General features: G+C 37.1%; 1 long non-coding RNA gene across 1 annotated transcript; it reads left to right on the top strand.

Moving 5' to 3' along the window:
- The first annotated feature begins 365 nt into the window (after positions 1–365).
- LOC122237804 lies at positions 366–3,079 on the top strand. The gene is made up of 3 exons (XR_006216441.1): positions 366–398; positions 2,266–2,350; positions 3,006–3,079. It is a non-coding gene; the product is annotated as an uncharacterized LOC122237804 (long non-coding RNA).
- The last annotated feature ends 23,778 nt before the right edge of the window (positions 3,080–26,857 follow it).

Here is a 26,857-nt window from a genome sequence, read left to right on the forward strand (position 1 = left end):
ACAGTCCAGCTAGAAGGAAAAACTCAACAGATGTTTTCCTCTGTTATTATGATGCATTTAAAAATATAAGTATATTTTTAAAAACCAATATAGAAGGGCACATAGTGAAAACCAAGTCTCCCTCAATATTAATCACACTCCCCATGGGCAACCACTCTTAACATCTGGTGTGTCCCTCGTAATTCACGTATGCAGATGTAAACCTATATCCACATTTCATCTGTAAAAGGGCATGATAATAACACTTACTATAGTAAAGTTTTTGTGAGAACTAAAGAAAAAAACACAAAGAAGTTGTCATTGTGTTTACAGTAAATATCAGTTATTAATATTTTCCAACTTCATCTATATACCTACCTCCCTATAGGGAAGTAACGCTTATCCAGTCTCCAAACTAGGTAAGTAACTCTTAACGTTATTTTTGAAGTTTTTCCATGTATGAATATGCATGTATCATATATTGTGTATTATTACATGTACATATATAAATACAGACAGTTAAGAATTTATCTATATGTGTGTGTATTACTGGGGATTAAAGGATTTGCATATTTTCACTTTTATATTGCCAAAGTGCCCTCCAAATAAAAAGTGCGCGCGCGCACGCACTCTCTCTCTCTCTCTCTCTCTCTCTCTCTCTAACACACACATTCAATACAATATGCTTTGTGGTAATGATTCTAAATGTAATAGGTTATAAGGGTAATAGAACTCTTCAAAATGGGTCTTGTGAGGCAGGTAAGGCTTAAACAGAATGTGCAGTAGGTAAAGAGGAGGAGAAAAGACATGGCATATAAACAGACACATTGTGTGTTATAACATAAGCAATGATGTGAAGCAGGGATTAGATGTGTATATAGACACAGCTTCAGAGTTAAGATGCTGGCTTTATTGAAGGGAAATAAAGTGAGGCATGTAAAGTGAAATCAGACTGTAGAGGAACTTGGAGTCAAGTTTCTGAATTGATGGAGAAGGTAAGCGTAGGTTTTGGAGCACTGGAAGGAGATGTAAAAGCAGTGGGGTTTTTTTTTCCTGTTTTTTTTTGTTTGTTTTGGTTTGCTCTTTTAGGACAGTCAGGCCTCTTCTCAATCTGGTGATTTGTGTTCATTTTTTTTAAGAATTTAAGCACATATTTTTGGTAAGCTTAAGCATAACGTGCAAGCAAATCAACCAGTTCCTGAATTATGAAAACTGTCATTTTCTAAGTAAAATTATTTAAAGAGCTAAAAATCAAGTTGTAATGCAATCGTCCAGAGTTTGCAGTTTTTATTTTCATCCTCTTTTTTTAACGTGTAGATTTTATGATTCTTTTATGAATTAATCAGGTTGGTACCAAGAAGTTTTGAAACTATTAGTTTAAACACAGGAATGCTTCATCATGATATTGAACAGCCAATGTGAGAGGGGCTGACAGGATGATTTAATATTCCAGACCTATTTACCTATCCAGTACTTCTTGGCTGATCACTGAGCTTTTGCTGTGTTTTGGGTTTTTGTTTTTTTTAGCTGCTTTCAATACAGAGGGTGAGAATTAAAAGAAAATCTGTTTTGCTATCTATATTTCTGTGTGCATGATTTATATAAATAATGTATAATCATTTTTATATAGATACATATGTATTAATATGCATATTAATTAATAATTAATATTAATTAATTAATAATACATATTAATATGTATACATATGTATAGATTTTTATATAGATACATATGTGTTAACGCCATCTCTATTCCTATCTAAATGGTTTGCGTTTGCTTTTTTTCATATGCATGATTATTCTAATTATTGCCTTACGGTTTTTCTTAACAAGGTAAATAGAGGTAAACATGCCAATGTTTGGAATCAGATCTAATTTGAATCTTGGCTAGCCGACTTATTAACCCTGTGTCTTTGTTCATGTCACTTCTGTGAATGTCAGTTTCTTTACCAGAAAATGAAATAATTATACCACCTACCTCATAGGTTTTTTCCCTATCAATTAAATAAAATGACAAAGGCATTTAACAAGTCACTGGCAGCCATCAAGGAAATAACATGTAATAGCTATTATTATTATTGCTGTTAATTATTACAACAACCATGATTGGAAAACAGACACAGAAATGAAATTTCAGTGAAAGCCTGAACTCTCTTAAAATATATGGAAGTCTTGCCAATCTTTCTTGATATGAAGGGGCTTTACAGGTGGAACCACAACTCTGGCTCTGAATTAGAGGAGAAGAGGATGTGGGACTCACTAATTTTGTCTTTCTTCATTTCCCAGCTCTAGCCACTCTGTCATTGCCCTGGCTATCCCTTTCCCTGGGCTCAAATTTCAGCAGATGTGCACATCTACGACATTATGAAAGGTAAATGTTTTATCTTTTTAATGTGGTTAGTGAAAAAAATGCTTTTAAATATGTATTCCAAACCTCTCATATGGATACTTGAAAAACCATAAATAGGTTTATATGAAGGTATTGAGAAAAGAAAACTTTGAAATTACATTTTTGAGGTAACTTTTTAAAATTCTAATTTCCAATGAAGAATGTGCAGTGTTCATGTAAATATATGCAAATAAATACAGCTGCTTTTCTATTTTACTCCTAAATCTGGCCCTTTGAAATATCTCTACAAAAACTATTTGCATGGAGGCTGTAATAAACTGTAGTGCATGTCCCTGTTACATAAAACAAAAGTATTCTCTGTATATATACTGCTGCATTTATTATTGTGTACTTTAGAATCACATTATGTGGAGACGGTGTTCTCTAGATCCTGGTGATGGTTTTCACTCAACTGATGTTGGCAAAGGTTAGGTTTCTCCTTTTGAAGCTAGCAGCATCTCATATACAAGCTCCATGAGCACAGACTATGTCCTATTTTGTGCAAGACTCTATCTCCAATGTTAACTATAATATCCAAAAGTAATAATTGTTTAATAAGTATTTGTTGAATAAATGAATAATTAATATCTAGTTTCAAGATTACTAGTGTTTTCATGATATTCTTTAATTGTTGAAGCATCTACACCAGTTTCCCTCAAAATTCTTGAGCATCCTGAGGCAAAGGAAACAAAAGTAAAAGTGAACTATTGGGACCTCATCAAGATAAAAAGCTTCTGCACAGCGAAGGAAACAGTCAACAAAAATAAAGGCAACCGATAGAATGGGAGAATATATTTGCAATTGACATATCAGATAAAGAGTTAATATCCAAGGGGACCCTTGGTGGCTCAGTCGGTTAAGCGTCGGACTTCGGCTCAGGTCATGATCTCGCGGTCCGTGGGTTTGAGCCCCGCGTCGGGCTCTGTGCTGACAGGTCAGAGCCTGGAGCCTGTTTCGGATTCTGTGTCTCCCTTTCTCTGACCCTCCCCTGTTCATGCTCTCTCTCCCTCTGTCTCAAAAATAAATAAATGTTAAAAAAAAATTTTTTTTTAAGTTAATATCCAAAATCTATGAAGAATTTATCAAACTCAACACCCAAAAAACACATAATCCAGTGAAGAAATGGGCACAAAACATGAACACACACTTTCCCAAAGAAGACATCCAGATGGCTAACAGACACATGAAAAGATGCCTGACAACATTCATCATCAGGGAAATACAAATCAAAACCACAATGAGATACCACCTCACACCTTTCAGAATGGCTAACATTAACAACTCAGGCAACAACAGACGTTGGCGAGGATGTGGAGAAAGAGGATCTCTTTTGCACTGCTGGTGGGAATGCAAACCGATGCAGCCACTCCGGAAAACAGTGTGGAGGTTCCTCAAAAAATTAAAAATAGAACTACCCTATGACCCAGCAATTGCACTATTAGGTATTTATCCAAAGGATACAAAAATGCTGATTCAAAGGGGCACATGCACCCCCATGTTCATAGCAGGACTGTTGATAATTGCCAAAGTATGGAAAGGTCCATTGGCTGACAAATGGATAAAGAAGGTATGGTACATATATTACACAGCAATCAAAAAGAATGAAATCTTGCCATTTGCAACAACATGGATGGAACTAGAATATATATGCTAAGTGAAATAAGTCAGTCAGAGAAAGATAAATATCATATGGTTTCACTCATATGTGGAATTTAAGAAATAAAACAGATGAACACAGGGAAAGAGAAGCAAAAATAAGATAAAAAGAGTGAGAGAGGAAAACCATAAGAGACTCTTAAATACAGAGAATAAAATGAAGGCTGCTGGAGAGGTGCTGGTGGGTGGATGGGGCTAAATGGGTGATGGGCAGTAAGGAGGGCACTTGTTGGGATGAGCACTGGGTGTTACATTTAAGTGATGAATCACTAAATTCTACTCCTGAAACCATTAAAAAATAAATAAATAAAATAAAGTAAAAATGACAAAAAACAATCTGTGAGCATGTCTCTTAAATTGAGTGTAAATATTTGTCCATTTAGGTTTTCTCTAATAGTACATCCACACAGAATCATGGTTTCCAAGAAAAACAATGGGTGTTCAGTTTAGCTTTGGCTATTATAAGAAAATTCATCTGTCTCAGTTATAAGTTATGTTCGTAGGCTAGAAGCATCTGGGCTTTTCCATAGGAAGTAGACTCATAAGACAGTATAAGGGAAAATGGCCTAGTTACCCTATTCTGTTCATACTGGGGACCCAGCCACAATTCCAGTTTCAGCCATTCCATTGCCACTCCCCTCACCTCCATCTGACTGCCACCCATTCCTGTCCAATATAGACCTGACACAGATTTAGGAACAGAGCAACACCATGATGTGGCCTATAGTGTTCTTTACCTGTCACTTGAGCCTATATTAAATCTATGGAAGAACGAAAATATCCTCCTCAGTCCCTAAGAGATGCTCATGTATTATACCCATTACAAAGAATAGAAACTGGGGTAAACAAAAGTTATTGGACAAGCTCAAAACTGTTGTTACTAACGCTGGTCAGAGAATCCATAAGCTCTTAATTTTCCCATATTTTATCCTAGAAGCACAAACTTTCTTATTTCCAAGAAGTGAATAAATATTGTGTCTTTGACTCAAATTGCAAACTGATATCTCACCGATCTTGAAAATTCCACATAGCTCCAGAAGTTTTCTACTTTTTCTTGCTCCTATTAAGCCCATTTGACTGTAACTGTCTCTTTGGTTTGTTCCCTTGTATATGAATCTAAACAGAATCACACAAAAATATGTGAAAATATTTGGAGAAAGGAAGCAATTTGAAAATAATGATGACCAATCAAAGTGAAGCTAGTTATTTAAAAAAAATTTTTTTTAATATTTACTTTTGAGAGAGAGATAGAGCCCGAGTGGGGGAGGGCAGAGAGAGAGAGAGAGGGACACACAGAAACCAAAGCAGGCTCCAGGCTCAGAGCTGTCAACACAGAGCCTGACGCGGGGTTTGAGCTAAAGAGCTGTGAGATCATGACCTGACCAAAGTCGGATGCTCCACCGACTGAGCCACCCAGACACCCCAAAACTAGTTATTTTTTAACAGCTGATAAAGAAAACTTAGATCAACTTTTGAGCACTTAATAAAGTATTGTATATTTAATTTTGTAGTTTGACAACAGTCATCCTTACCAATGCACAGTCCTTCTGGTTTGCATTAAGTATCCCAATACTTTTCCTAGAATGTTAAGAAATGATATTTCATCTGTTTAATCTGACATTCTGGTCAACAGCTTAATTTTCTAGGATATTAAATCTTTATTTGCTTGGAGAAATCATTTCTAATAATGCATTCAAGTCTCAGATGCATACCTAACCCCATTAAAGACAAGCTAAGAACATTTTTATAGTGTATTTCTCAGAATTATCTACAGTTATAGTTTATCTTTTATTCTTTATGAATAGAGGATATATTAGCTACCATATTTTTTCCCCTTCCTTACCTTGTTCTACATGGAATGAATGGATGCAATCGATTCTACATCACTTAATGCACCTTTTCTATCTATAAAGGCAAAAACAAAGATCTAAATGTGAATCCATATTTTCTATCTTTTTTGGCATTTAAACCAAAGTGCAGAACATTACATATTAATTGTGGTTGTTTAAAACGCCCTGTAGGCAGCTTTTTAAGTAAATGGCATTCCAAGAATAATTACAGGGCAATTTTTAAAACAAGGATACAAAAACTTGTATCTATAAATAAATGTTACCCTTCAAGGAAGTTACACCGGATAAAGAGCAATGTTACTGGAATAACAACTTTTGGCCTGAAGTAAAAATGAGAGGCCTAGAAGGTTCAAAACCTAATTCTGCTATTTACAAATGGTCTGATCTAAGGTGAGTTATTCAGATCTTCTATGCCTCAGTTTAGGTATCTGTATATGGTAGATTGTTACAAAACGGCCTCAGATGGAATATGCCTTCCTAAATGCATGCCCTTGTGTAATCTCCCCTCCACACTAAATCTGGGCTAGCTTTATGAATTGCTTAGACCAACAGAATATAATGGATGCAACACATGCAAGTTCTGGGCTTAGGTGTGAAGAGGCTTTGCGGCTCTTATTTTCACCTTCTTGAAATCAGAACACCATGCTATAAAGATGACCTGTGTAGCATACTGAAGGACGAGAGTTCATGTGGAGAAGACATGTGGTACCCTAGCTGACAGCCAATAGCTAGATAAATGAGCAAGGCTATCTTGGACCCTTCAGCCTCAGCTGAGTCAGCAGCTGATGGCAGGCCACATGAATAACCCCAGGTGGCACGGGCAGAAGAAATCATCCAGATTGCCAGTTCACAGAATCATTAGAAATGATAAATTGTTGTTGTTTTAAGTCATTAAATTTTGGGGTACTTTATTAAAGAACAAAGATTAACTGAAACACTGAATAACAAGGTAATGTTTACCTAACATGGTTTTGCTGAAGATGAAATAAAAATATACATACTTAGGGGGCGCCTGGGTGGCTCAGTCGGTTGAACGTCCGACTTTGGCTCAGGTCATGATCGCACAGCTCGTGAGTTCGAGCCCCATGTCAGGCTCTGTGCTGACAGCTCAGAGTCTGGAGCCTGCTTCAGATTCTGTGCCTCCCTCTCTCTCTGCCCCAACCCACTAGCATTCTGTCTCTGTCTCTCTCAAAAATAAATAAACATAAAAAAATTTTAAATAAAAAGATATATACATACTTGGAACAGTTTCTGGGCCATACAAATGTTCAACAGATGTTAATCATAATTATTATTATAAAGCAACTAAATGGAAGAGAACAAAACCAATATTCACATGCAAATTCTAGAATATTTGTTCAAAATCAGCACATTACTTCAGCATATACAAGACAATGAATAAGGACAAAAACTCTGGTGATTTGAAATCTAGACAAAAACAAACAAACAAACAAACACACAAAACACACGGACATAATGATGCTTTAAATCAGGGACAAATTAGAAGCATAAAAACCACATCCACATGGCACATTTTTTTCTGTTTTTAAAAAATATTGCATTGCTCTCTTTCTCTCTCTCTCTCTCTCTCTCTCTCTATATATATATATATATATATTCAAAATAAGTTGCCATATAATATAATTACCATATAATAAGATACTACATAAAAATAATACATTTCACCTTCTTTTGTAAAAAGCTTGCCAACTTTCAGCATCTAGCCACCATGGCCCTCACTCCCTTATCAGAGGCATTGTCTAGAGCTGAAGTTTCCCCACAGCTTGAAATTGATGTGTTTTTCAAGCCACAGTGAACTCCACCAGCTTGTCATTCATTTAGTTTCCAAACTGACCCCTGTAGACATTTGAGTTTCAGGCCTTAGCTTTAAGTTAAGGGTAAGTGGAGGGTTAGACTTGCATTTCTTGATTTTAAAGCTATGAATTTCTAGAGTCGCAAAATCTTGAGAAAGTATCTATTTCAACTGTCTAATTTAATTTAAAATCAAGTCATATCACAAATTAGGCACAGCAAGGGCTAGAGTGCAGAGACTCTAAATCTAGCTCCAGGCTACTTGCACCTCTCTTGAGAAGCAACAATCTGGCAGTTACGAGTTCATGACAAAAATTCAGCATTTGGATAGGGACTCAGGTACTGCATGTGGGTGTCAACTGTAGAAAATAGAAACATGTAGTTACATAGTGCCACCCATTCCTTAGGCGTAAGAAATAAAACGTGTGACCTGATGCAGCTTCCAGATAAGTTAGAAAATTTTGTTTTTGTATTACACGTTGTTTAAAATCAGTATTTGATATTACATGACTTCAGAAGTTTCCCAGTTACCCAAACCCAGAGGAGGGTGATTTCTTCCTGCTCGTTCAGACTAGACAAACGAACCTATTTATTCTGTGCCATTACGATCTGGGGAGGAAAATCAGTCTTACATAGGACTAGAGGACCTCAGCATACAACAGAATATTTTTGAGCAGCCTGCAAGCACTTTGCTAGTGAGGCAAGAAAGAGGGCTGGGCTCACTGAGTTAGCTTACCACTTCTTCTGTGTTCATAAGGCATATTGTGGGGCACCTGGGTGGCTCAGTTGGTTAAACATGCAACTTCAGCGCAGGTCAAGATCTCACAGTTCGTGAGTTCAAGCCCCGCATCAGGCTCTGTGCTAACAGCTTGGAGCCTCAAGCCTGCTTCAGATTCTGGGTCTCCCTCTCTCTCTCTGCCCCTCTCTCCAGCTTGCTCTCTGTCTCTCAAGAAATAAGTTTAAAAAAATTTTTTTAATTAAAAAAATAAAGCATATTGTTCCACTCCTATTGCAACTCCAAATAGTAAAATATACATATCGACCTGTTCACTACAGAAAGTTTCCCAAGCTCAGCGATTATGACTTTTTAGCTTTGAAATAGAGTTTCCAGATAAACTCAGGATGCTCAGTTAAATATTAATTTCAGATAAATAAATCATTGTTCCCTATAAGTGGGTGCATGCAACATTTGGATAATACTGGAATAATAAAATGATTATAATAATAAGATGATTCGGTATTCATCTGAAACTCAAATTTAACTGGGTGTCCTATTCTGGTTTGGTTTGTTTCATTTTGCCTTGTTTATTTGTTTATTTATTTATTTTTACTTTTTGCTAAATCTGGAACCCTACTTAGAGATAAATGTTAAATATAGTCCTGCCATAAAAGATGTTCAATAAATGCCGTTTGAATATTGAATGGCATTTTTTGAAATTCCATCTAATGGTGTGGTATCATGCCCCCCTAACCTTTTGGATGTCAGACTCTAATCCGATTCTAGACACAAATCTCAACACCAGTAATAATAATTAAAACCAAATGAACTGTAGTGTGTGTATTTCTGCAGTGCCTTATGGTTTTCAAAGGTCAGAGGCAGTACTTGCTCTTTCTAAAATAAATTCTGAGTAATCACAAAATTAAACCATAACTGTGAATAAAAAGAACATGGAGATAGTGGAGAGTGCCTATTAGATGGTTCATACAAAGATCATCATACTTCTGTAAAGTACTACATTTCTGGTTCATACATTCTCTCTCATATTTTCAAATCAGATCATTCTTTTACCAGTATGGCTATGTCAGTTGCAGAGGAAGAGAAAATAATTTAGGACCCTGCTGGCTGCAGGTGAACAGGCATTTATTTTTGTATGTCACCCCATTTTTATACCTCACAATCTTCCAACCGCTAATTAAGACAAAGGGCAAAATTATATCCTTGAGCAAACAGCCTAGTGCCGTTTCCCAGTCTAGGATGTGACAGACACCACACTTGAATTTTGTTTTTCAGTCTTTTTTTGTTGTTGTTATAGCCTTTATATAGCATAATAGACTAACCAAGTACAAGCTGAGCAGACTGAAAGGAAGAATTATTTCACACTCCTGCTGATGCTGCTGGAAAGTGTAGAAATGCTTTCTTCAATTTTTTACTTTTAAGAAAAGCACCTAGAAGGCAACCTAGCAAGTATCAGGATTCACAATGCCATCTGTCTGCTGAAAATATAGCCTAATTCATCAGACATATATCAGTAGATATATTATATAATATATTATATAATTTGCTTAGTTTGCTAGTTACTTTTTATTCCTCTCTATTGGCCTGAAACTAAGAAATTAAACAGCAGGGAAAGTGATGAGAACTAATTTTCTGTTCAAGTCAAGGAAATGTGCTGCTGCCTTTCTAGAGCTTTAGAAAGTCTCCAGTATCCCATAAGTACTAGAGAATGCTTTCATGAGAAATATATACAGTAACGTGGTACATAGGTGGGAGCTGAAGGCTGTACAATAGAGAAAACTAATCAAATGACACCCATGACTCTTAAGGGATATGACTATCTTCAGAGACTAACATTTCCTTCTACCATTTAAGAGAAAAGGACTTCAAATCAAAACCAGAAAAGTCAACGAACTGAAAGCAGGTTATGGTAGGATATACTTATCTGTGAGAATTCTGTGACAATGTCATCTCTTTGTAACTATGCTCCAGAGTTCGTCTCACCGTTTCAGGATTAAATGTTTATCCTCCAGTTGTGGTTCTCTAAGAACTATGCTTCTTGTTTGTTAGAAATGGGTCAACAGTTTTCCCAAAGTATACATATATATATATATATATGGTTGTATATAAATGCATATATGTATTTATAAATATCAATGTATACGTTATACATTATATCGATTGTGTATTACAAAGTGTACATTATATACATTTTAAAATTTCTCCTGAGATCTGCATAAAGCTTTCATGGCCACCCTCCCGGGAGTGAGATGGCATGCACTGTGTAACTGAGTCAAATCTCGAACAGCGTTTCCTCAGAATGAGGAGCAGGTGTTTTTGTCTAGAGGTTCGGAGCATCCTGCCTTATCAGAGAGAACTGTGCTGCCATTGTGACGGAACCCAGGAGGACCACCTGTAACTAACCGACGTGGTGGAGCCCAGAGAAGGCTGTGCGGCACACCACACATTTCGGTTCTGCTGTGGATGCTGTAAAGACACGACTCTGCTGTGGGTTCCCTCGAATGAAAACAAATGCCATTAGATTAGAAACCCTTAGTTTGTTAAGCACTGTACTTCCTTTTTCCAGCCTACAAAACATAAACTTCATAAAGCTTCCCCTTAAGCTCTCGTTTGAAGATTTGTCATCATTCATGTTTTAATCCCTTCCCTCCCTCACATTCTCTCACAGGAGTTGATCATGTGAATGTAAACATTTACCTTGAACTTGACTTGGGAAAATTGGTTCAGAGACTCTGGTTTCTCTATTTAGAAACTGGAGTTCAGGTTTAATTTCCCAGTCTTTTTTTTTTTTTTTTTTTTTCCTTTTTCCTACAGTTAAGTAACAGGGGGAGGGGGAGACGGGAGAGATCTTCAACACATATTCAAACTCTTGACTATGTATTTGGGATGTGGTTGGGATGCTCACGATACCTCCTCATTTACTCATCCCTCAGAGCAAACTGCTGGTCACATTCCTCCAGTTTCCCCCGCTGCATTTATTTATAAACCACTCCAAAGCAGCCCCTGATTCACCAAGCCAGGCAAAAGCTAGCAGCAGGGCATGACCAGCAGCAGGAGACATGGGTGCCCACAACCACCCAGGGTGACCCAGGACATCAGACAGGTTGCATCAGGGAGTATAACTGCCTGCAGATTCAACTTCCTGGTCATCACTGTTTTCATTTCCAAAGAGACTGAAGAAGGTACAGAGATTTCAGTTATTCCAGCAGGGACGGGGGATTTCATGATGAGTCAGGCAGGAAAATAACAGATGGTGCACTGAGTGTAAATATGAAAATACCCTTGGAGCTGCAACAGAAGGCTCGACTCCCAGGGGAGTCGAGCAAAATCAGCCAAGGCTCCCCACTGTCTCTCATCTTTTCTCATTCTTGTCTTCTTTCTCAAGGCAGAGACTTTGTAGCCCGTGAAGGCGTAAGTACTTCCATCTGATTGTCCCCAAACCGTCATCCACCTGGAGGCTCTTGGCTTCTGATCTCCGGCCCTCTCACCTCCTTATCTGCTCAGACTCACTCCCTTATTCATTTAATTTAGCCCATTTCTCTGGGGTCTTCGGCTTATTCCTGCTTTCTTTCTGGACTTGATGTAACTGGCAGAATGAGCTGTGGCTTTGGCCATATTTCATCAATCTCATCTCTTTTTCTCTTTTTCTTTCTTATAACTCAGCAGTCCCTACCATAACCACCCTAAACCCTTCTGAAATCCTTCTAGTTTTTTTTTTCTTAAAGAAAATAATCTTCCAGATCTTTCCATTAGCTGTACCGTAATTTCCATTTATCTTATTAAAGTCAGAAATGTTGAAATGTAGAAATGTTGAAATATTGTAAAGTCAGAAAGTAGAAATGTTGTCAACTTTTAATATGCATTTGACATACAGTATTGGTATACAATTACCAAAAACAACACTGTGTCAGGAGAAGTGAGGGTCATTCTTTCTTAAATCAAGTGTGCACTGTTTTTCCTCTCTATAGCTGTATATTTCCTTGGGCAGTAAACATGTGTAGCTTCCATTAGATTGGATTTAGCTGCTTTGCTGATAAAAGTGTGGACAAGGGGTGGGGGGTGCCTGGGTGGCTCAGTCAGTTAAGCATCTGACTCTTGATTTCAGCTCAGGTCATGATCTTAGGGTTCATGAGCCTGAATCCCATATCGGGCTCTGCACTGACAGTGTGGAGTCTGCTTGGGATTCTCTGCCTCCCTTTCTCTGCCCTCACCCTCCCCACCCCACCCCCACCCCCACTCCCCCACCCCCCGCAGCTTGCATCCTCTCTCTCTCTCAAAATAAATAAGTATTTTTTTAAAAAGTGTGGACTTTAACCCAAGTTCTACAGAGAGAAAAGCCAAACAGAACCAAGTGCTATATATAATAGCCAGCATGTTAAGAGGACTGAGAAAAACAAAGTAAGAAAAGACACAATATACAATAGTAGCAATTTAAAAAGGAGATATATTTTAAGATTTAGAAACTCATAATGGAATTATTTGAAAAGTTTTCACCAATATTTCAAAATTTAATGAATAGTTTTCTAAAAAAAAAAAACTTGTTAAATTTGGCTCAACAGAAAATCAGAATAACACAGTAAGAACATCTAGTCTATTAAAGATATAAATAATTTCTATTTTTAAATTTTTTTAACGTTTATTTATTTTTGAGAGAGAGAGTGGGGAAGGGGAAGAGAAAGAGAGAGGGACACAGAATCTGAATCAGGCTCCAGGCTGTGAGCTGTCAGCACAGACCCAATGCAGAGCTTGAACTCACAGTGAGATCATGACCTGAGCCATAGTCATATGCTTAACCGGCTGAGCCACCCAGGCGCCCCAATAATTTCTATTTTAAATTTTTTTTAACGATTTTTTTTTTTTTTGAGACAGAGAGAGACAAAGCATGAACGGGGGAGGGTCAGAGAGAGGGAGACACAGAATCCGAAACAGGCTCCAGGCTCTGAGCTCTCAGCACAGAGCCCGACGCGGGGCTCGAACTCACGGACCACGAGATCATGACCAGAGCCGAAGTCGGCCGCTTAACCGACTGAGCCACCCAGGAGCCCCAATAATTTCTATTTTATACAAACTTTTTCAGAGAAGAAAACAGGGGAAATTGCCTATCTCATTGTGTGAGACAAAATTAACCTTAATTTGTAAGGGGAGTGTAAGTCTGACAAGAACAATAAAAGAAAAATAAAGAAAAGCTAAATCTGTGAGGTGATAGATACGTTAACTCAATTGTGGAAATCCCTTCACATTGTATATGTATCTAATCACTTTGTATACTTTAAATACATTACAATTTTATTTGTCAATTATACCCCAATAAAACTGAAAAAATATATAACTGATTTAAAAAGAATAGTAAAAGAAAATTTTTTCCAATTGGAATGTAAATGAAAAAATTCTAAATAAAATGTGCAAATTGTATTGCATTAAAAAATGATAATACATGACACTCATGTAGCATATTTTGCCTAGAAATGAAAAGCTGGTTCAAGAGAAAAATCTCTCAATGTCATATACAATGTAAAGAAAGCACACTGGCAGTGGCCAGGTGTGGAGAGGAGGAGAAGTAGGGAATGTTGTTGAATGGATACAGAGTTTTAGTTTTGCAAGACAAAAGGGTTCTGGAGATTGGTTGTGTAACAATGTAACTATAGTTGACACTCCTGAACTTGCACTTAAAAATGGTTAAAATGAGGAGTGCCTGAGTGGCTCAGTCCATTAAGCATCCAATTTAATGAATCTCAGGTCATAATCTCACAGTTCATGAGTTCAAGGCCCACATCTGGCTTTGTGCTGACAGCTTGGAGCCTGGAGCCTGCTTCAGATTCTGTGTCTCCCTCTCTCTCTACCCCACCCCCACTTGCACTCTGTCTCTGTCTCTCAAAAATAAACATTAAAAATGTTTTAAAAAGAAATGGTTAAAATGGTAAATCTTATGACTTTTTTACTATGATAAAAAAAATTTAAAAGACATTACAGAAGGACAAATATATAAATTACTATCTCAACAGATACAGAAGTATTCAATAAAATCAAGACATTCATAATTTGGTTTTTAAACCAGCATAATTGAAATATAAGGGAGTTTCCCTACTCTAGTAGGCTGAATAATGCCCCCCGCCCATAGATGGCCACATCCTAACACCTGGAACCTGTGTAACCTTATACAGCAAAATGGACCTTGCCAATGTGATTAAGGTAAGGATCTTGAGATAGGAAGAGTAGTTTGAATTATCCAGGTGGGTCCAGGGAAGCAGAAGGAACCAGAGACAGAGGTTGTGATAGAGGCAGACATCAGAATGATGTGCTTTGGATGCGGACACAGAAACATAAGCCAGGGAGCAGTGGGAGCCACTAGACGCTGAAAAAGGCAAGGAAACAAGATTGACCCTTCAAAACCCCAGAAGAAACCAGCACTATTAACACCTTCCGTGTAGCCCAGCAAAACTGATTTCAGAGTCTGGCCTCCATGACCGTAAAAAAGGAAATTTGCATTGTTTTAGGCCAATAAGTTTGTGTTAATTTGTTACAACAGCAAAAAGGAAACCAATGTATTTACTTAATATGATCTACTCATTTACTCAACAAATATTTGTGAAGTACCTTTTATGTGATAAGCACTTTGCTAGGCCTTGGCAAGATTAAAACAAAAACAGATTTAAAAAAATAACCCTCCACCTGACTGTAGTTTGTATACTAATGGGGAGGAAAGGGAACACAATAATAATTATGCAAAATAAAAAGGAAGTTAGTTAGATCATGACTATCTCCAATGAGAAAGAAATTAATGCAGGGAATAGAGATGATGAGCATCATGGGAGAAGGGGTAGGTTAAATCTTTAGATTGGGGGAGTAGGGCGGGACTCACTGAAAAATGGCATTTGAGTAAACACGGGAGAAAGTAAGGAGGTACCCACCGGGAGCCCCGGACATTACAGTGAGATGGAAGAGATGGGAAGCCTTTGGAGAAGTTTAAACAGAGGAGAGTCGATTTGATCCATCATATGATTTCTCTGTATGACAAAGACTGTTCTGGCTGCTCTTAGGAAATGCTCTGAAATAGAAGGAGAAACACAGGAAGACCAATTAGGAGATTAACAAAGAAAAGCTAGAGGGAAAAAGGATGGTGCTTTAGACAAGGATGGCAGCAGTGAAGGTGGTAGAAAGTTGTTCTGGAAACATTTATATAAATTTATAGAACTGCCTTGATTTACCGGCAAGCTAACTGTGCAGTGTAAGAAAGCGGATGCCAAAGGTTTTGGCCTCAGCAAAGTGGAAGATGCAGGCAGAGCAAGTTTGGTTGTGCAGGGGCAGCAAATATCAGGTGTTCACTTGGAAATACACATTGGACGTTTCAGTAGAGGTGGCGAGTAGGCAGTTGGACAAGCAAACTTAAACTTCAGAAGAGCTGAACAAACTAGAGACATAAATTAGACTCCATCAAAAAGTTGTAGTACAGATGAACTTTGAACAACATGGGGTTTCAACGGCATGGGTCCACTTATACGTGCATTTTTTTTTTTGATAAATACAATACAGAACGGTAAATGTATTTTCTATTCCTTACGATGTTCTTAATATTTTTCTGTAGCTTACTTTATTGTAAGGATACACTACATAATACATATTAGTTACAAATATGTGCTAATTGGCTGTTTATGTTATCTGTAAGATTTCCGGTCAACAGTTGGCTATTGGTAGTTAAGTTTGGGGGCAGTGAAATGTTACATGTTGATTTCTGACTATAGGGGCAAGAGGCTGGTGCCATTAATACCTGTGTTTTGCAAGGGCCAACTGTATTGAAGTCATAAGTGAGTGTGTAATTAGAAGAGAGAAGAAATTCAATAACTTATTTCCAGAACCCCAACATTCAAAATCACGGAGATGAAAAAGAACCAGCAAGGAGAGTGAGAACAGCTAGAGAGGTAGAAAGAAAAACAGGGGTCTGATGTTCCAAAGTCAAAGGGCTCTGTGAAGAGGTCAACTGTGCTCCAAGTGCCTGATTGGCCACATAAAATCAAAACTGAGCATTTGCCTCTGGTTTTGGCCACGTGGAAGTCATAGGCAGTAACGGCTAGCTCACAAAAACTCATGACAAACGTGACACTTAACGGTAAAACGTCAGAAGCAATTTCATTGAACTTCCGGGGTGTGAGACAAACATGCCCGCTTTCATCATTTTTATCCAGAATTGTATTAAAGGTTCTAAACAACAAAAATAAAAAATATATATATAAGAATTGAGAAAAAAGGCATAAAACTGGTGTTTGCAGTTTATTTGATGTCCATGCATAAAATCCAAGATAATCTACAGTCGAATAGAAACTATAAGAGATTTAAAATTTTTGTTAGATTCGAGATTAGCATTATAAAAATCATACTATTTCTTTTTTTCTAAGTTTATTTTGAGAGAGAGAGAGCACAAGCAGGGAAGGGGTGGGGGCAGGGGAGAGAATCTGAAGCAGGCTCCTCATTGTCAGCGCGGAGCCCTACGTGAGGCTTGAATTCATGAACCGGGAGATCATGACCTGAGCTGAAACCAAGAGTCGGATGCTTAACCAACCAAGCCACTCAGGCGCCCCCAAAATCATATTATTTCTACTAAGTACCTACAACCAGCTATATGCTGATATTTAAGGAAGGAAAAAGAAGGAAGGGAGGAAGGGAAGAGATAGAAGGGAAGGGAGCAGAGGAGAGGAAAGGAAAAAAGAAAGATTAACCTGATGTGTAGTGTCTGCTGATTTCCATGGTGTATTTACTCCCACCATAGCTGATACCAAACTGCCAGTGTGGTGTCACTGAAGGAGGACTGGGAAGAGAGGAACACAATTGCCCTTGCAAGGTGGTGTCAGCCCTAGCATGCCACTACAAACCACTCAGAAATTTAAGCAGACAAAAAAAAAAATCATATTCACAGAAGCTACCAAACCTATAAGACCTAAAAGAAATATAACAAATGTGCAAAAGTATGCAGAGATCACTTTTTAAATGTTTTCAAGAAAAAAAACCCTGACTATTTAAGAAAATATGTATTGTCAGTGATTGGGAAGAATCAATATTGTTGATGTCAGTTTGCCCCAAAGCAATCTGTAATTGCAGTATAATTTTAATAAAATCCCAATAGGGAATCTTAAAATTAATTTGGAAGAGGAAGTGGTCAAAAATAGCTGAGACAGACACCTGGGTGGCTCAGTCAGTTAAGCGTCTGACTCTTCATTTCGGTTCAGGTCATGGTCTCATGGTTCATGAGATCAAGCTCTGTGTTGGGCTCTGTGCTGGCAGTGCAGGGCCTGACTGGGGTTCTCTCTCTCTCTCTCTCTCTCTCTCTCTCTCTCTCTCCTCCCCCCCCCCTCAAAATAAATAAATAAAATTAGGAAAAAAAGCTGAGGCAATTTTGAAATACAAGATAGGAGGATTTGCGCTACTAAAAAACAAGTCAGTAAGTAATATAGTTGTTACTGGTGTCAGGATGAACAAATACAACCATGTAACTGCATAAAGAGCCCAGGAACAGACTCAAGTAATTTTGGAAACTTGTTGTGTAGCAGATGTGATATTATAAATTAGTGTCGAAGGGGTGGCCTCTCAATAAACAGTCCTGTGACTACTGGATTTGTATATAGGATAGTAAACAAATTGCAGATTCTTTGCAGGACAGAAGAAAAAAATTCACAAAGAATAAACAAAAAATTATGAAATGTAACAGTGGGTTATTATCTCCAGTTTATAAAGAGCTCTTAAAACTCATCAATATGTGAAGCCAAATAGATTCATGAAAAACAATCGCTAAAGTTAGAAAACTGAAGTACCAATTTGCATCTAAAAAACAAAATATATTTTAAAATATTCAAATATATTAAGAATTTAAAAACTAATTTTAAATTAATAAAATGCTATCGCTTCTCAGCCTTTTGGTTAAGATCAAGTGTAAATTAATAAAACGCTATGTGTCTCTATCAAAATGAAAAAAAGTTAAAAACTGACTTTTAAAACAATCTCAGGTGCCTGTGAGGCTCAGTCATTTGAGCATCTGACTGTTGGTTTTGTCTCAGGTCATGATCCCACAGTCCTAGGATCAAGCCCTGCATTAGGCTCCATGCTGAGAGTGGAGACTGTTTGGGATTCTCTCTCTCCCTCTCTCTCTGCCCCTTCCCTGCTCTTGCGTGCTCTCTCTCTAAGTGAATGAATGAATGAATGAGCAAATAAATAAATAAATAAATAAGTAAATAAATAAAATTCTTAAAAATCTATAATCTGTGTGCAAGTGCTCATTTCTCCATACACTAAGGGAAATGAGAATTCTCAAACAAACTTTGCAAACTCACTGCAAGTATAAATTGGTACAACCTTTCTAGATTGGGATATATTTATAGAAATTTTAAATATGCCTCCTTTGACCCAAAAATTCAAGTAACGTATCCTAAAGCAAGCAGAAAAAAATGTGCAAAGAGCCGCACATAACCCATTTCGGTGAAGAAATAGAGTTTGATATGTTAACAGATAAAAAAATAGTCTACAAAAATTACATATAATGTGACCTTTTTTAATAAAACAAACAAAAAATAGTGTAAATGCACTCGATGCCTCAAAATTTATCTGAAAGTAACACAGAAGTGATTATTTCTGGGTGCTGAAGTAATGGAGTTCTAGGTTTTCTTATTTTTTTGTGGTTTCTTAATTTTGCGGTAGTCATTACTTGTATACTAAGATAAATCACTTTACAAAAAATTTAAGCAAAGCAGACCTGCACTGTCTGTTCTGGAAAAAACATATGATTAACACATGCATTATTTTAAATTTATTCTTTTATTTTGGTGCCTTTTTCTAGAATGAGCCTAAGTATAAGACGTTTACACATAAGGGAAAAGTGAGTAGTACATCCTATGATGTACTCAAAATCATTCCCCTCCTTTGTCAACCAACCTGAGTCCCTCATGGCATCATACATGCATATGTTTCCATAGGATTATCCCCCTTGCATGCTCCCTAATCCAGTGGATCCCCATGAATCAACATACCTACACATTTAAATTTTCACACGTGCACACACACACATACACACATGTTCATTATTCATTATTTCCTGACTCATGTTTTGTATTAAATTTGAGGGGAGCCTGAGTGGCTCAGTTGGTTGTGCATCCGACTTGATATTGACTCAAGTCACTATCGCACAGTCATGAGATAGAGCCCTGCATGGGACTCCACACTAAGCAGAACCTGCTTGAGATTCTCTCTCTCCCTCTCTCTTTGCCCCTCCCCCACTCTCTATCTCTCTCAATAAATAAATAAAAACTTTTTTAAAAAGAGAATAAAACAAAGTTAATTATTTACATGCCGTATCTTTCCGGTAGACTGTAAAACTGCAGAGAATAAGATGAATATATCATTTCGTTTGCATTTCCCAGAAACAACAAAATATCCTGCACTGATACATAGAAACAACTTGTTTGCTGACTGAATATTTTGAGGATTTGGAACAACTGTAGCATTTGGACCAATTTGTAGCATTTTTTTATAACTTGAAAAATAAGTTAACGTTTGAAGAAGTAAAAGGTATTTCCGTTTTAATTATAGGTAAAATATAACCAATTACACCATTAATGATACTGCTTCAATTATAATTATATTCAAAATGATTGTTTTAGATCGATGGATGATAGATCTACAATGATTTACAATGAGAAATAAAGGTTATAAGAGGGACTTTCCTTCATATTTTTGTCTGCGTCAAGAAAGCCAAAAATGTTTTTCCACAAAATATAGTTTAGGGCCTTTGTTAAACAGACACTGTGAGAACGGATGAAACAAGGATTGATTACAAGATGGCACTTTCTTACGGTATATCATTCTAATGAAGCATCTTATGTGCTGGATAAGAATGGACTGGTGTACAAAGTGGGTTCATAATTATTCCTACCATTTACCTATCAACTGCTGTGCTAAACACTTTGTGTTCATTTTCTCCAACCCCATTAAGAACCTCGTTTACATAGTAAGTGGAGCTGCACATATTCCAGCTCAGCTCTATTGACTCCAAAACCAAAACTTTTCCTAAACAATAAATCCACTTATTTACAGATTAATCAAAAGCATCTAATAGTGACTGCAGCAAGGTAGCCAACATTTCTAGTAATATGTCTTGAAATTTCCATGGCTCACAACACATCTACAGTAGAATTGTGATCAAATAATAATATCCACTGCATTTACCAAAAACAAAGTGATAGAGAAAAAGTTTTGAGGGAGACTGTGGTATTCAAATGTCTTTACAGTAATATATGTGTGTGGGGAGGGGGGTGAATCTCCATTTTAGCCAATGTACCTTTTTATAATAATCATGGCATTTCCTCTTCTGTCTAAAAACAGCATTACAACAATCATTTTAACCATTACAACAATGGGGTGAATCTCCATTTTAGCCAATGTACCTTTTTATAATAATCATGGCATTTCCTCTTCTGTCTAAAAATAGCATTACAACAACCATTTTAACAATACATTGCTCTAACTTTTATATTTTATTTGAATGAAAATAGAACAGCAAAAACAAGTACAAGTTTTCTTAAAAATACTTTCGATGAAAGTTTGATTATCTCACATCTAGACTTTACAAAGGTTGTTACCTAATTGATTATAGTGAAATATTATCTCTTTGTTTAGCATTTGCTTTTTATCCAGGCACACAGACCACTGAGGAAGCTGTAAGAAAACAATGCCATGTCTTGTCTGCTCCTGGGTGTGATCAGCAAACTTGTCATATGTAAATAATTACGCACTTCATAGAGTAGTTCCAAACTCACATCGCATATTTCAGATGCGTACCTTTAGAAGAGCTGATTCTTTTGTCTAATATTTCCTTTAGCACCTCAGAAATACTGTGAGCTTCATAGGGAAAATGCTTCTGCAAAGTTGCAGATCCAGAACATTGTTTGGATTTTATATACTAAAGAAATATTGGGGGGGGGGGGAGGGGAGGCGCCTGGGTGGCTCAGTCGGTTGAGCATCCGACTTTGGCTCAGGTCATGATCTCATTCATGGTTTGTGAGTTCGAGCCCTGCATCAGGCTCTGTACTGACATCTCAGAGCCCGGAGCCCACTTCAGATTCTGTGTCTCGCTCTCTCTGCCCCTCACCTGCTCATGCTCTGTCTCTCTCTGTCTCAAAAATAAATAAAACATTAAAACAGATAGATAGATAGATAGATAGATAGACAGACAGACAGATAAAAAGAAATATGGGGGAAATTTGCAAGCAAATGAACGGGCTTAACAAAACTTCATGTAGGTTATCTTCTGTTTGTTTTTATTCCAGGGGTTTGTAATTGGAGTAATAGCTGCCAGCAAGGAGAGCTGTGCATCTTCTCTGGTAACCTCAGATGCAATGTGTTATATGGGAAGAATGTAGGTTTGGGAACTGGACCAGGCTGGAGACCATGCAGCATCACACAAGTGAAATGCTATCTAGTAGGATTGCATTGTTGGTGACCCTAATGAAGCTAGTGATAGGTTTTTCTATTCTTTGATATAGAAAGAGGAATTGTTGGACACAATAATCCACCAATCTACAAAGATCTATGGATCTTTTATCTGGAATCTAGTACATTCAACCACATGCATTATAGAGGGTAAAAGCATCAATTTTTAGGTAATTACCTTCAGTAAAGATCTTTTCTTAAATTCTGTTTTCACATCTGTTTTCTTGACACAAGCTAGGATATCTTTTATGTCTCATTCTGGTTACATAATACACACAGGTGTGATTTCACTTTGTCTATCAGGCTGTAATGTGTCATGTTATCTTATGTTGCCCTCAAATTAAATTATGAACCTAAAGTAGTTTATGGATAAACATATCAAAGACTTTATTTCTATAGGTTACAAAGCTGAAAGAATTATTCAGAAGAAAAGAAGCACCTTCTAAAATGTTTCCAACTTTGTTCTTAGATCTTCAATGTGAATTATCAGAAATAAACAATAAATAGATCTGCTTCTTCCCTTTGGGGATTGAGAGAGGTTTGGTAGATTTAATGAGATTCCTGAAATGTCCAGGTTTATATAGCAATAAGTACACCAGATCCAAATGTTTTTTTTTTCAAATGCAATGTACATAATAAAGAAAATGTAACACTGTTTTCTGAACTTATTTCCTACACCACAAGATTTTCACAGTGTAATTCTCCTTGGGCTCAAGCCTTACAGTATATCCAATCATGGTGCACTCAAGGATCCTGCCAGCAGTGGGCATCAGGAAATACAGTAATTGTCGCCATCTTGCTACTTAAAGATGTGATGGTTATTTTACAAGTCCTAGGAAATGCCTTCCTTGTTCTATAGGTAATGAGACTATGCATATAGTTTAGTAGTTTATTCTATCCATGCTTCAAAATTAAGTCAAGTTTACCATTAAATTCCAGATTTTTCTATATTCATAGCTTTGTTTATGACATCAATTTTGTGAACCAAGTAAATTCAATATGACGTATTGTAGAGACTGCTTAAGTAGAATGTAGTTTTGTTTTGTTCTGTTTTTTTTCTCAAGATGTACATCATTTATTTGAGAGGAATTTCTGACTTTGTGGTTGGGGTTGCTTAGTGTGTTTATGTTGGGAAAGGGAATCGCAGGCATGTAGTCTTTCAGCCTCCACTCAGTCACATAAGAATGAGCCTTGGGGCTGGGATATTTTTTTATCAAGAGATAAAGAATCAAAAGAAAACGAAATCTGGAGGCATCACAATTTCAGACTTCAAGCTACATTACAAAGCTATAATCATCAAGACAGTATGGTACTGGCATAAAAACACACATACAGATCAATGGAACAGACTAGAGAACCCAGAAATGGACCCACAAACGTATGGCCAACTAATCTTTGACAAAGCAGGAAAGAAAATCCAATGGAATAAAGACAGTCTCTTCAGCAAGTGGTGCTGGGAAAACCGGACAGCGACATGCAGAAGAATGAACCTGGACCACTTTCTTACACCATACACAAAAATAAACTCAAAATGGATGAAAGACCTAAACATAAGACAGGAAGCCATCAAATCCTGGACAAGAAAACAGACAACAATCTCTTTGATCTCAGCTGCAGCAACTTCTTAATGATAGGTCTCCTTAGGAAAGGGAAACAAAAGCAAAAATGAATACTGGGACCTCATCAAGATAAAAAGCTCCTGCACAGTGAAGGAAACTATCAGCAAAACTAAAAGGCAACCAATGGAATGGGAGAAGATATTTGCAGAGGACCTATCAAATAAAGAGTTAGTATCCAAAATCTATAAAGCACTTATCAAACTCAACACCCAAAAAACACATAATCCAGTGAAGAAATGGGTAAAAGACATGAACAGACACTTTTCCAAAGAAGACATCCAGATGGCTAACAGACACACATGAAAAGATGCTCAACATCACTCACCATCAGGGAAATACAAATCAAAACCACCACGAGATACCACCTCACACCTGTCAGATGGCTAAAATTAACAACTCAAGAGACAACAGATGTCGGTGAGAATGTGGAGAAAAAGGAACCCTTTTGCATTGTTGGTGGGAATGAAAACTGGTGTAGCCACTCTGGAAAACAGTATGGAGCTTCCTCAAAAAATTAAAATTGAACTACCCCACGACCCAGCAATTACACTACTAGGTACTTATCCAAAGGATACAATAATGCTGATTTGAAAGGGCACATGCACCCCAATGTTTATAGCAGCACTATCAACAATAACTAAAGTATGGAAAGAGCCCAAATGTCCATCAACAGATGAGTGGATAAAGAAGATGTGATATATATTCATAATGGAATATTACTTGGTGATCAAAAAGAATGATATCTTGCCATTTGCAACAACATGGATGGAACTAGAGTGTATCATGCTAAGCAAAATATGCCAGTCAGAGAAAAACAAATATCGTATGATTTCACTCATATGTAGAATTTAAGAAACAAAACAGATGAGTATAAGGGAAGGGAACCAAAAATAGATAAAAACAGAGGGGGAGACAGACCATAAGAGACTCTTAAATACAGAGAACAAACTGAGGGTTGCTGGTAGGGTGTTGGGTGGGGGACGGGATAAATGGGCAAAGGACATTAAGGAGGGCACTTGGGATGAGCACTGGGTGTTATATGTAAGTGATGAATCACTAAATTCTATTCCTTAAATCATTATTACACTATATATTAACTACCCACATAGCCTGCAACTGGTTAATCTCCTTCTGTGGAAATATCTTTCCCTGATTAGGGTCAGTGAGTGTTCCTTTGCTCTGCATCAGGCTCTGAAGAACACCCACAGCTTTCAGAAATATACACTCCAGACAGGAGGACTGAGGGTCCTTCTACTGCAGCACAAGAGGACTGTGCATGAGCCAACTGCCCTGTGTCAGCTGCCAGGGGTACTCACTAGCCATGAGGGACCCTACACACATTATGGAGCTGATCTTACTCCGTATCTTCTCTGAGTAAAAGTGCTGTCCCATTCTGTGCTTGACTGTGTTGTATATTCCTTGGCCCATCTAATACCAAGATGTAGTGGGCAGAACGGTTTGAACTTCTTTCCCTAGAGGCTGGTATTGTGGTGATCTTTGCTACCCTCCCTGTAGTTTGAGTTCTCCCCTGTCATTGGTTACGGGTGCACAGTGTTCTGCTCAACATATGGAGAATTCATCCTTCTTGGACGTTTGTATTCTTAATCTGGATGCCAAAACACATTCTAGATGTTCTGGATGAGTCCAACAGGTAATCTGTGTGCATTATGACAAAATTCATTACATACTTTCAGTTTCATTGGCCAAAAATAATGAAAAAAAAATGAAGCACCATCACCTTTACCTTGAGCACATCTTCATTGTTTTCTACTCTTTTGGGTGATAGTAGAGATGTTTGATGGTAAAATCTTGCTGGGCACATTTTCCAAGAAGAAAGAACACTGTTATTCAGCTCTCCAATCACACGTGCAGTGGTATCTTCCTTCTAATTTAGACATCACTGGCAACAATCAACTTGTCAGATTTATATAGTAGATAAAAATGGAAACGATAAAAATCAAATCCAAGGCTGCTTTTATTTTTGAAGTTTAAATGGCAACTATTATCATTTCATATAGCCCATTATGTGCGAAAAGATGTCTAAGGCCATGAGTTTCCCTCATGAGTTTTCATGAGGTTTTTTTTCACTCTACATTATATTTTATTTTAATCAATAAAGATACTACTATACTACTATAGTACAGATTCCAGTGATGCTCTAAAAGATAAGCTCTGTGGAATTTTTGTTTTAAATTATTATTTCAAAACAAATAATATATGCATGATTCAGCACGAGGACCCAGGATTAGATGCAAGTGAAATTATAAGCCATTATTCAATTCAAATAGATAACAGTTTAATTGTACTTTAAATTCTATAACAAAATTATATAAGTAAATCCCAAGCATCAAGTTAAACTCCTTTTCAAAAACATGTGAGTAAAAAAGTCAAACATTTCCTAGCTGATTATCAGGACTAAATTTTAACAGAAAAAATGTGTGGTGTAAACAATTTATACCAAACAAACAGGTTATTTCACATTAAAGGGCTCACTTACCAACAATGAATTTATTCATTCATATAAAACAATTTCTCAACCTTGACACCACTATTAACATTTTGGTCCTGATCATTCTTTGTTGTGAGGGCCGTCCTGTCCTGTGCATTGCAGGATGTTCAGCAGCATCCCTAACCTCTATGTTCCCACCAATTATGACACAGAAAAGATATCTCCAGACATTGCCAAATGACCCCTCACTGTAAAGTTGCCTTTGGTTGAAAACCACTGACCTAAAACATGCTAGAGAGTTTCTATGTGTTAGGTAGGCACTGTGTTTGGTTCTAAGGATGCAGTGTTAAGAACCAGCTCTTAAAAACTCACATCTAGAAGTGGAGACATGTAAATATCAATGTAAATAACAGAAGTATACTAAAAGTACTATTGATTTACTCAAATTTATCTCATTTGAAATATCACTCAAGAGAAAATACTGTCTCATTATATCTTTATCCAAACATATACTATGATACTTCTTCAGACCTTATGCTTGCCAGACACAGTTACATACATTGTTGTGAGAGCAGAATCCAAGACAAAACTTTCCAGTCACGGGGTGCCTGGCTGGTTCAATTGGTCTAGTATGTCACTCTCCATCTCAGGGTTGTGTTTAGGCCCTATGCTGGGTGTAAAGATTACTTAAACAAACAAACAAACAAACCTTCCAGTCACAGTTTAATATAATCCTTCTAGCTTATTGATTCATCAGTAAATCTTACCTCTCTACAAGCAAACTCTGCCCCCCAGAATTGTCAGGTATTTGTCAGGTCTATTGAACTAAGGGTATTCAGCTTAATTTGAAACTCTTAATGAGTTCTATAAATACACATCACTCTAAAATCATGAAGCTAC

Source organism: Panthera tigris, chromosome B1 (assembly GCF_018350195.1).
Source record: "Panthera tigris isolate Pti1 chromosome B1, P.tigris_Pti1_mat1.1, whole genome shotgun sequence".
NCBI classification, from domain to species: Eukaryota; Metazoa; Chordata; class Mammalia; order Carnivora; family Felidae; genus Panthera; species Panthera tigris.